The following is an 11,503-nucleotide window of genomic DNA, read 5'->3' on the forward strand; positions in this document are numbered from 1 at the left end:
TCCAATCTCTCCAATTATATTTATTTTATCTCTGGTAGAATGTGGTTCTATCTTTACTTCTTTCTACTTCTGTTTGTAAACCCACTCCAGTTGCAATTTAGCTAAAGTTCAGAATGAATCACACTTTAAACATCTTAACCAGAACATCTGTCCAATATCTTATGATAATGTTCAATAGCTTCAGCTTGCCTCTCCAGGTGCTGGGCAACAAACCCATCAACTGTACAAGGTTAACCTTTTGCTTCTGTCACTGCCTCAAATTATTTCAAAAAGCATATTGGCCAAATTAACTTCTGCAGCATCCAACATCATTTTGCTGATATTGTATGCATGTTCCAGCATGGCTTTCCTGCTTCTGAGTTTAACAGGATATCTTTGCCCACATCCTCAGTTTTTTGTTTTTGTTTTTTCAGAAGTGACTCAAGAGTCAGTACAGAAAGACTGGATGAAAGAGAACAGTCTTAAGAGACAGTGCATTTGATTCAAATCACTTCACCAAATTTGCTGTCTAGTTTAAGCAGCAAACAGATGCTGTTGTATAACTGATGCAGCATACTCTCTAAAAATGAGGTTGAAACTGGTTGCCCTAGAAACAAGCAATATTTGAAGTTGGGGGAGTAACATGACAATACAGAACAAAAAATATTTACAAGCACAAAACATTTAGGAAATATATTAAGCATTCAGCTGTTCAATTTCCCCATGCAAGGCATGTGACATGCTCACCTGTTCACGTGCAAACCCATAAGTTCTTTATGTCTTTAGTATCACATGTATGAAACACATGTGGCGAAAGGAGGCTGGTCTTATTAATAAAGTTTTAGTGCTGATGTACTTATGAATGTTTGTTTCTTATTATATGTCTATCTTTCAAGGTATGGTAAATACATTAGGTGGGGAGTCAATTATTTTAGAATGCTGGCAGAGGAAGATTCCTCAAAATGCAATGCAATGCAACATAGATGTGTAGCCACCAAAAGAAAAAAAGAAGACAAGACTTTAAGAAAAGAAACCGAAACTAGAAGATCATATCAAGTACTGACTATGCAATCGGTCCAAAATATATCTGATCACATCAGACATCATCACTTCTGCTGTAAGAAAATCAGAGTATGTACACATGGTAAGCACAAGACAAAAGTAAACCTCAGGATTTGAACTAAGAAGCACGAGGAGATATGGTTAAATATTACCAGACGTTTTGTCTACGACTCTGCTAAATTCGCAATAACAACAACAACAGCTATAACTAAAAATTATGAGAAATAAAAATATAGTGTATAATGACAGATTTAAATGAAGTAAAATAAATACATTTAAAATATAAAGAAATCAAAGAAAACACATTTACAGTGTAAATAAATATACGAAAAAAATTTGAAAAATATAGCAAATTTTAATTTATTTTCATTCTAAGCAATTTACTTTTGTTTTTATTCATAAGGTCGCATGTTTATACCACACAGATAATTTAATATTTCTAAACCAAAATGAAAAAAAGGACAAAAGAATAAAAAAAAACTATTAATAAATATAAAATATTTTTAAAAGAATAAAGAGTATTTAAGAAAATTTGAAATATTTAAAAATTAAAAAGCATTTAGAGAAACCCTGTACACACACTCGTACACACACACACATATATATATACACATGTATATACACACATGTGTACACACACACACATACACACACACATAAATACTAGTATTCGTTTCTTTATTTGTTATTAAATTTAAGTATTCCATATATAACAGGAAATTCTATCAAGAAATTTTGCTATCTGAATGTTTTTCATTTAATATTTTAAAATAATGATAGAAATCAATATTTTAAATTATTTTTACTTTTAAAAAATGTCTTGGAAATATTTTATTACTGGATTTTTTACGTTTCTTTTTTAGTTCTCACATCATTTTTTTGTTTGTTTAGAGTTGTTTTTCTAATTTGTTTTTGTTTGCTATATTTATGTGATGGTTCTATTTTAAATAGAAATGCACATTTATAGATTACATATATATTTTTTCCTTGGAACTGCAAAAATACACTTGTGTAAGATTCTGAGAATTATGACTAGCAGGTCGCGCTGAAGATGGAGCAGATTTTCTCAGTAAGAGATTTTTAACTCCGAAACCTTGGTCTGCGAATAACTTTTTAATTTTTTATACATGTAATTTTCAATGTCTTGCCCGCTTACGGTTTGGTATTTCGCTGAATTTCTTTTGAGAACTACTAGGTCTTAGTAGACACAACATGTGGTCTACTTCTAGCATATTAAATGTCCACTTTACTGGTCAACTTTATATATATAAAAATATACCTTAATCCCCTAGGATCTCAGATATTTTTTCTGAATCTTTCGGATTCTTTCAATGTGCTAGCTTCCTGGTAATAAATCGATATTAATTAATATCTGATCTGATTAACGGAACAGCCTGCTCGTGAAATTAACGACCTTACCATCATGAGCTGAATACCTTAACCACATGAATATGTATACATGCATTGACATTTATACTTCTATGCATGTGTGTATCTATCTATCTATCTTTCTATCTATATATATGTGCATGTTTATATATACACAATAGCATATGTAAATCTTCATAAACTGCAACACTGATTTCACTATGCTGTTGATTAATACAGAAGTAGGGAAGCAGTGAGACAATAGAAATGCAAAAATATTCACAGACACTAACATATGATAAGTCAATGAGATTACACTAGTTACCAAAATATCTTTCAAAAATACAATATGCATTGATTTGCTTAGTTACCATAGGCAGAATATTGTGATATGCTCATCCATTTACCTGGAAAAACCACATTTTATGTCATTATGATGTTGAGTCTCATGTGTAAGACAAATGTAACTGCTAGAGGCAGCTATTGTTAATAAAGTTTTAGCTTTGATGTATTTATGAATGCTTGTTTTTCATTATGTGACCATCTTCTATAATATGGTAAATTCATTATGTGAGTATCAAACTATTTTTGCCTGTTGGTACTCGGTAATTCCTCTGCAAATAGTGATGCAAGTGTTTGCAATAATTCTATTGTTTATAATTGTTCTAAACTGCAAAATGCTGTGAGGTGATGTCACACTTCTCTGCAAGACTAAAGTAATGTCTTGTAGTGCCGTTAATAAATTTAGATATTATGTTCAATATAAGACTAATCGATTTATAATAGGTTTTGCGCTTATACTTTAAGCATCTGATATGTTCATGTGGAAAATTGATAAGTATTCTCTCTGAGTGTTTAATCGTACTTATGTTGTCTGAATAGGTATTAAAGGAATTTTCATTCAGCTCTGTATAGTCTTTTGTGTCACTATTACCTACAAAGGAGACCTTACATTAATACGTTTATGCTTTAGAACAATACATACCTAGAATGGCAGAGATAAGGGTTGCTGAAATTACATAAATGCGCAGTTCGTTATTACAGTGCTCATTAAAATTCTGTGGTATCAAAATAAGAATCCATTACATATAGAACATCACAATTATTAACAACAAATATAGCTAACAAATATAAACTTTAACTGCTTGTTCCAGCCTTAGATTTCCCCAAACCTAATCAATTCTGTATTGACCATACATATAATATAAAAATTAATTGAAATACCATTCATATTTGCTATAGGTGCACCAACTTCTCTGCTTCAATAAGCAGTACAAACAGAAGAATATTTTTAATAATTACAGAGATATCAAATAATGTTAAAATGAAGCTACAAAGATGCTTTTATTTTTCGCAAAATTTCGAGTCTTTATCAAATTGTATTTTTCAAATTTCCTTTTTAACTTACTTCTGTTTCATTAATCTGCAATGAGTTTTCTCGTGTGTTTGTTTTTTTTGTTTTTTTTTTTGTTTTTTTTTTTCACACTTTAGAAAGTACATTGTCCAAAGTGATGATACATTGTCTTAAGTAGATGATAACCCCTGTTGCTGCTGCTGCTACTGCAAAAGCCCATTGCCATCTACATGAGATTCCAAATTTTTCTTACTCATTGCCTCCCCAGGGTCTTGTTTCAGTCATTTGAGTGTGGCCATGTTGGAGTACCGCCTTTAGTCAAGCAAATCAACCCCAGGACTTATTCTTTGGAAGCCTAGTATTTATTCTATCGGTCTCTTTTGCTGAACTGCTAAGTTACGGGGACTTAAACACACCAGCATCGGTTGTCAAGCAATGCTAGGGGGGACAAACACAGACACACAAACATATGCACACACATACATATATATATACATATATATACATATATATGACAGGCTTCTTTCAGTTTCCATCTACCAGATCCAATCACAAGGCTTTGGTCGACCCAAAGCTATAGTAGAAGACACTTGCCCAAGGTGCCATGCAGTGGGACTGAACCCGGAACCATGTGGTTCGTAAACAAGCTACTAACCACACAGCCCCTCCTACAACTAAACAACTATTTTAGTATTGCAAATTACTGAAGTATGTATTAATATTGATTTTACACTTTGGCACAAAACCAGCAATTTTAGGAAAGGATGTAAGTTGAGTATATTGAACCTAGAGTTCAACTGGTATTTGTTTTATTAATCCTAAAGAATGAATGGCAAAGTTGACTGCATTGGAATTTGATCTCAGAATGGGAAAACAGATGAATTACTACAAAGCATTTTGCCCAGAATACTAAGAATTCTTCAGCTTGCTACCTTTAAGTATGTCTTACTCGTGATTTCAAACTTTGGCACAAGGCCAGCAATTTTGTGGGAAGTGTTAGTCGATTACACCGATTCCAGTGTTCATCATCATCATCCAGTGTTTTAAATCCACGTTTTGTCTCTGTTAACGAGGGTGGCTTGATCTCCCTCAATGCCATAACAACTGAGGTAGGTAGGTGTAGCCCACCCCAACCTTTGGGCTGGTTGGTACCCATTGTCCCTTACTATCATGAGGATTTTTTGGAGTTGGATTTTCTACGGGGAGCATGCCCTTGCTTACCCCCAACCTCAGTTTCTAGACATGAGTGGTCCAAAGACCAAGGCCTCTACTACAATTTTTAAGAAATGTGGTGGAAAACTAGCTCAGGAAGGCAGGGGCACTACTCCCTGAGACCCCTTTCGGAGCACCCCCTACCTAGTATTTATTTTATTGACCTTGAAAGAACAAAAGGCAAAGTCAAACTCAGCAAAATTTGAACTCTGCATATGAAGACAAACGAAATGCTGCTAAGCATTTTGCTCTGCACGTGAATGATTCTGCCAGCTCACTGCCTGGAAGTGTGTATTCATATTGGTTCAATACCAATAATTTCAGAGGTACATCGACCCCAGTGCTCAACTGGTACTTTGTTTATCAACCCCAAAAGGATGAGAAGCAAAGTCAACGTTGGCACAATTTTAACTCAGGCTGCAAAGATGGATGAAATGTCTCTAAACGTTTTACCTAGAGTGTTAACGATTCTGCTAACTTATAAGTATATATTAACATTAATTAGCAAATCTAAAAGATGTTCCAATCAATGAAATAAATTTACAGTTAGAGAGACTGATTAACGAGGGAAAATTAGATGTTTTGGTTACAAATACAACACAGATCATTGCTTTGCTGCTGGACACTTTCACAGATTAGGTTATCTGTAACTTTAGTATTAGAATTTTACGTTTTTCTTTTTTCCATTTTTAACAAAAATTTTCGAATATTGTTTATGCTTGATTATCTTCTACATTAAAGGAATTAATAGACGACATAATGTTTGGAAGTTTTTCCAATCCTGTAAGTCATTCCACTTCACCTAGTTTTACCTTTTCATGCAAGCAAGCCGTAAAAGCAGTAAAGAAAAACCGTTGCTCACTAAAGGCAGCAAGCAAGTCATGCTTGATTTAAGAAATGAATTCCAAATTTCAAATTCGTCAATAGATTTACCGAAACTAATGTTTAAAAGACAATTTGGCAATATTTCAATTTAATATTTGTCTGTTTCATTGCTTGAATGAATTTTAACGAAGTTCCAATATATGGAAAGAAGAACAATATGAATATTATCTACACTATTAATTTAATGGTTTGCTGCACGCAGTCTTAAGAAGACTTCTTTCACTAAACAATTTTCTAACTATCTATCTGTAAAATTGGGTGTGTGTAGTCAACATGGTGCAGCATCGGCCCTAATGCCTTACAGTAAGTTAAACATGCTTCATAGGATGGCAATATCTATCAGTGAGAGAAAAAATACTTAACCAAATATGAATGCTTGAAAAGATATCTGACATCAAAAGCCCCCCCCAAAAGGCATAGCTGCAGGGTTATGAAGTCTGCTTTACAACCAGATGGTTTTGGGTTCAGCCTACCTTCTGTATAGCCCCTCGGGCATGTGTCTATTTCTATAGTCTCCTGGCCAACCAATGCCTTGTGAATGAATGTGATAAATGGAAACTGTGTAGAAGCCCATTACACACAGACGCATCATTATTTAATGTCAATTTTCCATGCTGGCATGGGTTGCATGGTTTGACAGGAACTGGCCAGCTGAAGAGCTGCTCAGGCTCTGTGTCTGTTTTGGCATGGTTTCTACAGATGGATGCCCTTCATAATGCCAACCACTTTACAGAACGTACTGGGTGCCTTTATGCAGCACTGACCCAGGTGCTGTTATGTGGCACCAGCACAAGTGCTTTGTATGTGAAACAAGCACCTACAAGCTCACATGTTTAGGATCACTCCATGAGTGTGCAAAATTAGGATCTCTCGCCTGAAGAGTGATACAGAGGATATTGTTTATATGCAAAGAAAACGATTTTATTTATCTTGATGTGTCTTTTCAAGGACAGCACTTTGTCCAGCACACCATGACTCTTCCAGCTTGCCAACTTGTAACACCTTACTAATAATAATCATAAGAATCCTTTCTACTATTGCTAAACCTAACATTATTGGAAATAAAAGATAATAGACAAAAAATAAAAAAAAACACAGCGAAGGGACTAGGTAATTATCTGTTGAGGGAACTTTGGCTGCTGTTTCTAACAGGTTCAAAGACTATAGAGCAGGGGTTGAGGAACTACCCCAAAATATATTTATTTACGCCGATGTTACCCACTTGAAGGAAGAAAATCATTGATTCTTTGAATTCTAAAGGTTTATTGAATGTCTTTTAGTGAATCTATTATTACCAATCTATTTTCATGTCTATTCCATTGGACAGGTGCAGCAGTACCACAAGAAAAATTTCTATCATAAAAAGGAGCACTTTTTTTTTTTTTATATAATTTTACTTAAGTGTAACAAGTCCTCATTGCCCCTAAGAATTTCGTTTTTACCCAACTTGGGGTAATTTATCCCTTTTTGCCAACCCCTGCTATACAGGATCTGTAGTAATTAGAAGTGGGTATAAAGTGAAGAAAAATAGGTGTTGTAAAAAAGTGAAACTGTGAGGTGTCAAATGAAAAATAAATTTCTCAAAATAATTTTGGTATCCTTTTCGTACGGGGGTGGATATTAATTTGTACTGTGTCTATATTTAAGCATTGTTTTGAACGGTGGTAGTGGTGACCTGAAGGAAGGGGCTAGCGCCAAGGTGAAGTAAGTAATATACCAAATATTTATTGACTAATCTATCAAATAGCTGTAAACATAAAATCTTTATTTGATATTTCTGGCAGAAAAAAAAAGGAAGAAAAGTATGAAAAATAAATTAAAATAATAATCATTATTTCTTATTATATTGGACTAAATTTGGACAAATATATATTTTCTATCATTCGGTTGAAACAAGGTTCTGAAAATAAATTAGAACTAGAGTTCTATTTAATTTTAGAACAGCCATATTTGTGGACATTCACCAACAGCAACCGAAATAGATATGGAGAATCCAAAGAGTGCACGAAGTTGAATCAAAGCCAAATTTGTTGTCAGGACATTTTGGTGTTGCTTAAATTGAAGATGAAATTCTGGCAGAAGTTTTTAACTATTCTATAATCAGAGTGAAATATATTAGAGGAAAGAAAATGAAGTTGATAATCTCTTGGGATTACTGTCAATAAGTTTTAAAAGTTACTGCATAAGATCTTATGGTATATTTGCTCGTCGTGAATTGAACTGTACTGCTAGAACAGGGGTCATAAGTCTTTTGCGTTCTATTTACTCCAGGTAAATATTTTATGCAGGTATGCGGGTATTTTGAAAATACTGCATGGTGTGATGACTATGTGCAGCATAATTAAGGGCTGCTCTTTGGTAAAGCATAGCAACCATTCAACCACCCTCCCAGGGATACAACAAAGCCATGGGACTGCAGCATGGTAGATTGTGAAGGGGTAGTGTGAAGGTGCATAGGTCAGTGGCTAGAGTGTTGGGCTCACGATCATGAGGTTGTGAGTTCAGTTCCTGGATCGGGCTGTGTGTTGTCCTCTTGAGCAATAAGTGACAGATATAAGGAAATATATATATATCTATGTGTGTACATCTTTGTGTGTGTGTGTACCCATAACTTAGCAGTATGGCAAAAAGAGATTGATAGAATCAGCACCAGTCTTAAAAAAAAAAGTACTGAAGCAGATTTGTTCAACTAAATCCTTCAAGGTAGTGCCCCAGCATGGCCACAGTCCAATGACTGAAACAAGTAAAAGATGGAAGATAAATGTATCTGTGTGAGTGACAATGAAACCAAAACAAAGATGAAGTTGACAATGATGATGATGACAATGATGATGATGACAATGATGACAGCAATGTTGACAATGCTGATGATGCTGATGATCATGATCATGATGAAGATGACGAGGATGATGATGATGATGATGATGACAATGTTGACAATGATGACGACGAAGGTGATGATCATCATGAACTTGATGAAGATGACGATGATGATGATGATGATGACAATGCTTCTGCTGCTGAAGATGATGATGATGATGATGAGGATGATGACGACGATGATCTGGGAGGGTGTTTTTGTAAGAAAGTGGTCGGGATTTACTTCACGATATATTATTGTTAACTGGTTTCCACCATTTCTAGGACAACTGCACAATTTGGTCCATCAATCATTCCAGAATGTCAGGCAGCAGCTAAACTGATGTTGAAGTACGGGAATCAGAATTCATGCAACATACTGGTTGTCAGAAATCTTGTCATGTAGCAGTAAATGTTCGGCGATGCCAACAGAGGCATAAAAGAAAACATTATTTACTTCTAACATTTTGGTTTAAGAAAATTCTTTGAAAAACAACACAGATTCTTCTCAAAAGTTCAGTACTTATTATGGTTAATGCTTTCTTTATGGAATCATAGATTATTTTAATTATTTTAACTTTTTAGAAAGATAAAGAAAGGCAGATTATAAATCCCTGATGTTCAAAACAAATCTATCTGAAGACATGATTTAAAATATATATATATATATATATATATATATATATATATATTTATATATATGCAACTGTGCAGGAATGGGTGTGTGGTGGGAGGTTTGCCTCCACGTGGTTCCATGTTCAGTCCCACTGCCAGGCGCCTTGGGCAAAGTGTCTTCTACTGTAAGCCTCAGGCCAACTAAGCCTTTGTGAGTGGATTTTGTAGACAGAAGCTAAACAAAGCCTGTCATATATATATATATATATATATATATATATATATACAGTTTACATTTAAACACATAAGAGGTATCCATCATAGTATTTCCTCACGCTAGAAAAAACAGCTAAGTTCCAAAACCACTATTAGGAATAAAATTTTGAAAGGAATGAAAAATAAAAATAATATAATAATATAATATGAATAAGTACCAAAGTTGATTCAAGTCAGTGCTCCAGTATGGCTACAGTCTAATGACTGAAGCAAGTAAACAATAAAAGATGTAATGTGAAGATGCATGACCTATTGGTTATGGTGTTGCATTCGCAATCAAAAGGTTGTAGTTTCAATTCCTGTGAGGTCACATTATTTTCGAAAGCTATGACAATCCAAGGAAGTGCACTGAGACAAGTGATGTATAATAACATTTTATAGTCTAGTCAATACTGTGATACAGTATATGTGCAAAAAAAAAAAGACAAGTTACAAAGAAGCTTATAATTTTGTGAGTTGAAGTGGTTTGCACAAGAACACAACGTGTACCTGAGCCAGGAATTGAAACCACAATCTAATGATCATGAGTGAAACTACACCTAACCTATCAGATCTCGTTAAACAGTCTAACCCATGCCAGCATAGAACATGGACATTAAATGATGATGATGATGATGACAAAGAGGACAATGACAATGATGATGATGATAATGGTGATGACGACAACAACAACGATGACGATGAAGACGATGGTGATGGCGGTGATTGTGGTGGTGATGATGATGACAATAATGATGAAAATGGTGATGAGGAAGACGAGGATGAAACTTCATGGAGAGAAAAAAAATGAAGTATGTAGACAAGGATTACTTGCTACACACACATATATATATATATATATATATATATATATATATCTTTTTCTTTCATAATTATTATTATTATTATTATTATTATTACTATTATTATGCTTCATTGTTGTCACCACAACCACTATCACCACCACCCTCAGGAGCAGGAGGATTTGACTAACAATGAAATGAAATGAAAGAGAAAAAGAAAGATGTAAAATAATTCATAGATGTAGAAACAATGAAGGAAGTTGAAAACAAAAGCAGACATCAAAAATCGTGAATCTAAGAATGAAAATTAACTTATTATTTAAGAATTAATTATTAATGGAACTCTTCTTTAACTTCCATTTATTTTTGTGAATATGAACATTTTTACAAAACATTTTGCAATCATTCTTTTCATTTTTTATTACTTCTTTGTACTTCTTCCATTTCTTTCTTCTTTTTTTCAATCTTTTCTCTTATTCTCTCAAGCAATTTAAAAATTTAACAGCTAAATGTCATCTTTTTATCGCTTTCTTCTCTTTGTCTCTCTCTCTCTCTTTTCTTCTCTTCTCTTTTTCTTTCTTCCACTGGCAGCCATAACTTACATAGAACAATACAAAAGCTCGAAAAAATTGCAAGGTCTTTATGGTGTGTGTCTGATAAATATATTGGATAAATTTATCGAGATTTTCTGTGAATATTATTTAATGTTAACTTGTCAATCATTTACAGTGAAATAATAATAATAATAATAACAACAACAACACACTGAAAAATAACAAGATAATTTGAATAAGTAAAATAAAATTACATTTTCCAGCTTTACAACATATGTGGATGAATAAAACACAAAGAAAAACACACACATTTGCACACATACAGTTGTACACAAACAAACATTCTCTTCTATCCTTTGTATAAGATGTGAGAATTATTATTGAATTTACAAGATTATTATTCTAAAATAAATGTGCTTGATTCTAATTTTATTGTCCGACTTTCATAACCTCTGGTAGTTTCGACATCACAGTGACTGCTTTACTTTATTTAATTTTTTTTTCCTTGTTTTACATCTAATTTTAATGTGGTATGTAATATATGTTTACTTATTCCA

Source organism: Octopus bimaculoides, chromosome 15 (genome assembly GCF_046866305.1).
Source record: "Octopus bimaculoides isolate indiv1 chromosome 15, ASM4686630v1, whole genome shotgun sequence".
NCBI lineage: Eukaryota > Metazoa > Mollusca > Cephalopoda > Octopoda > Octopodidae > Octopus > Octopus bimaculoides.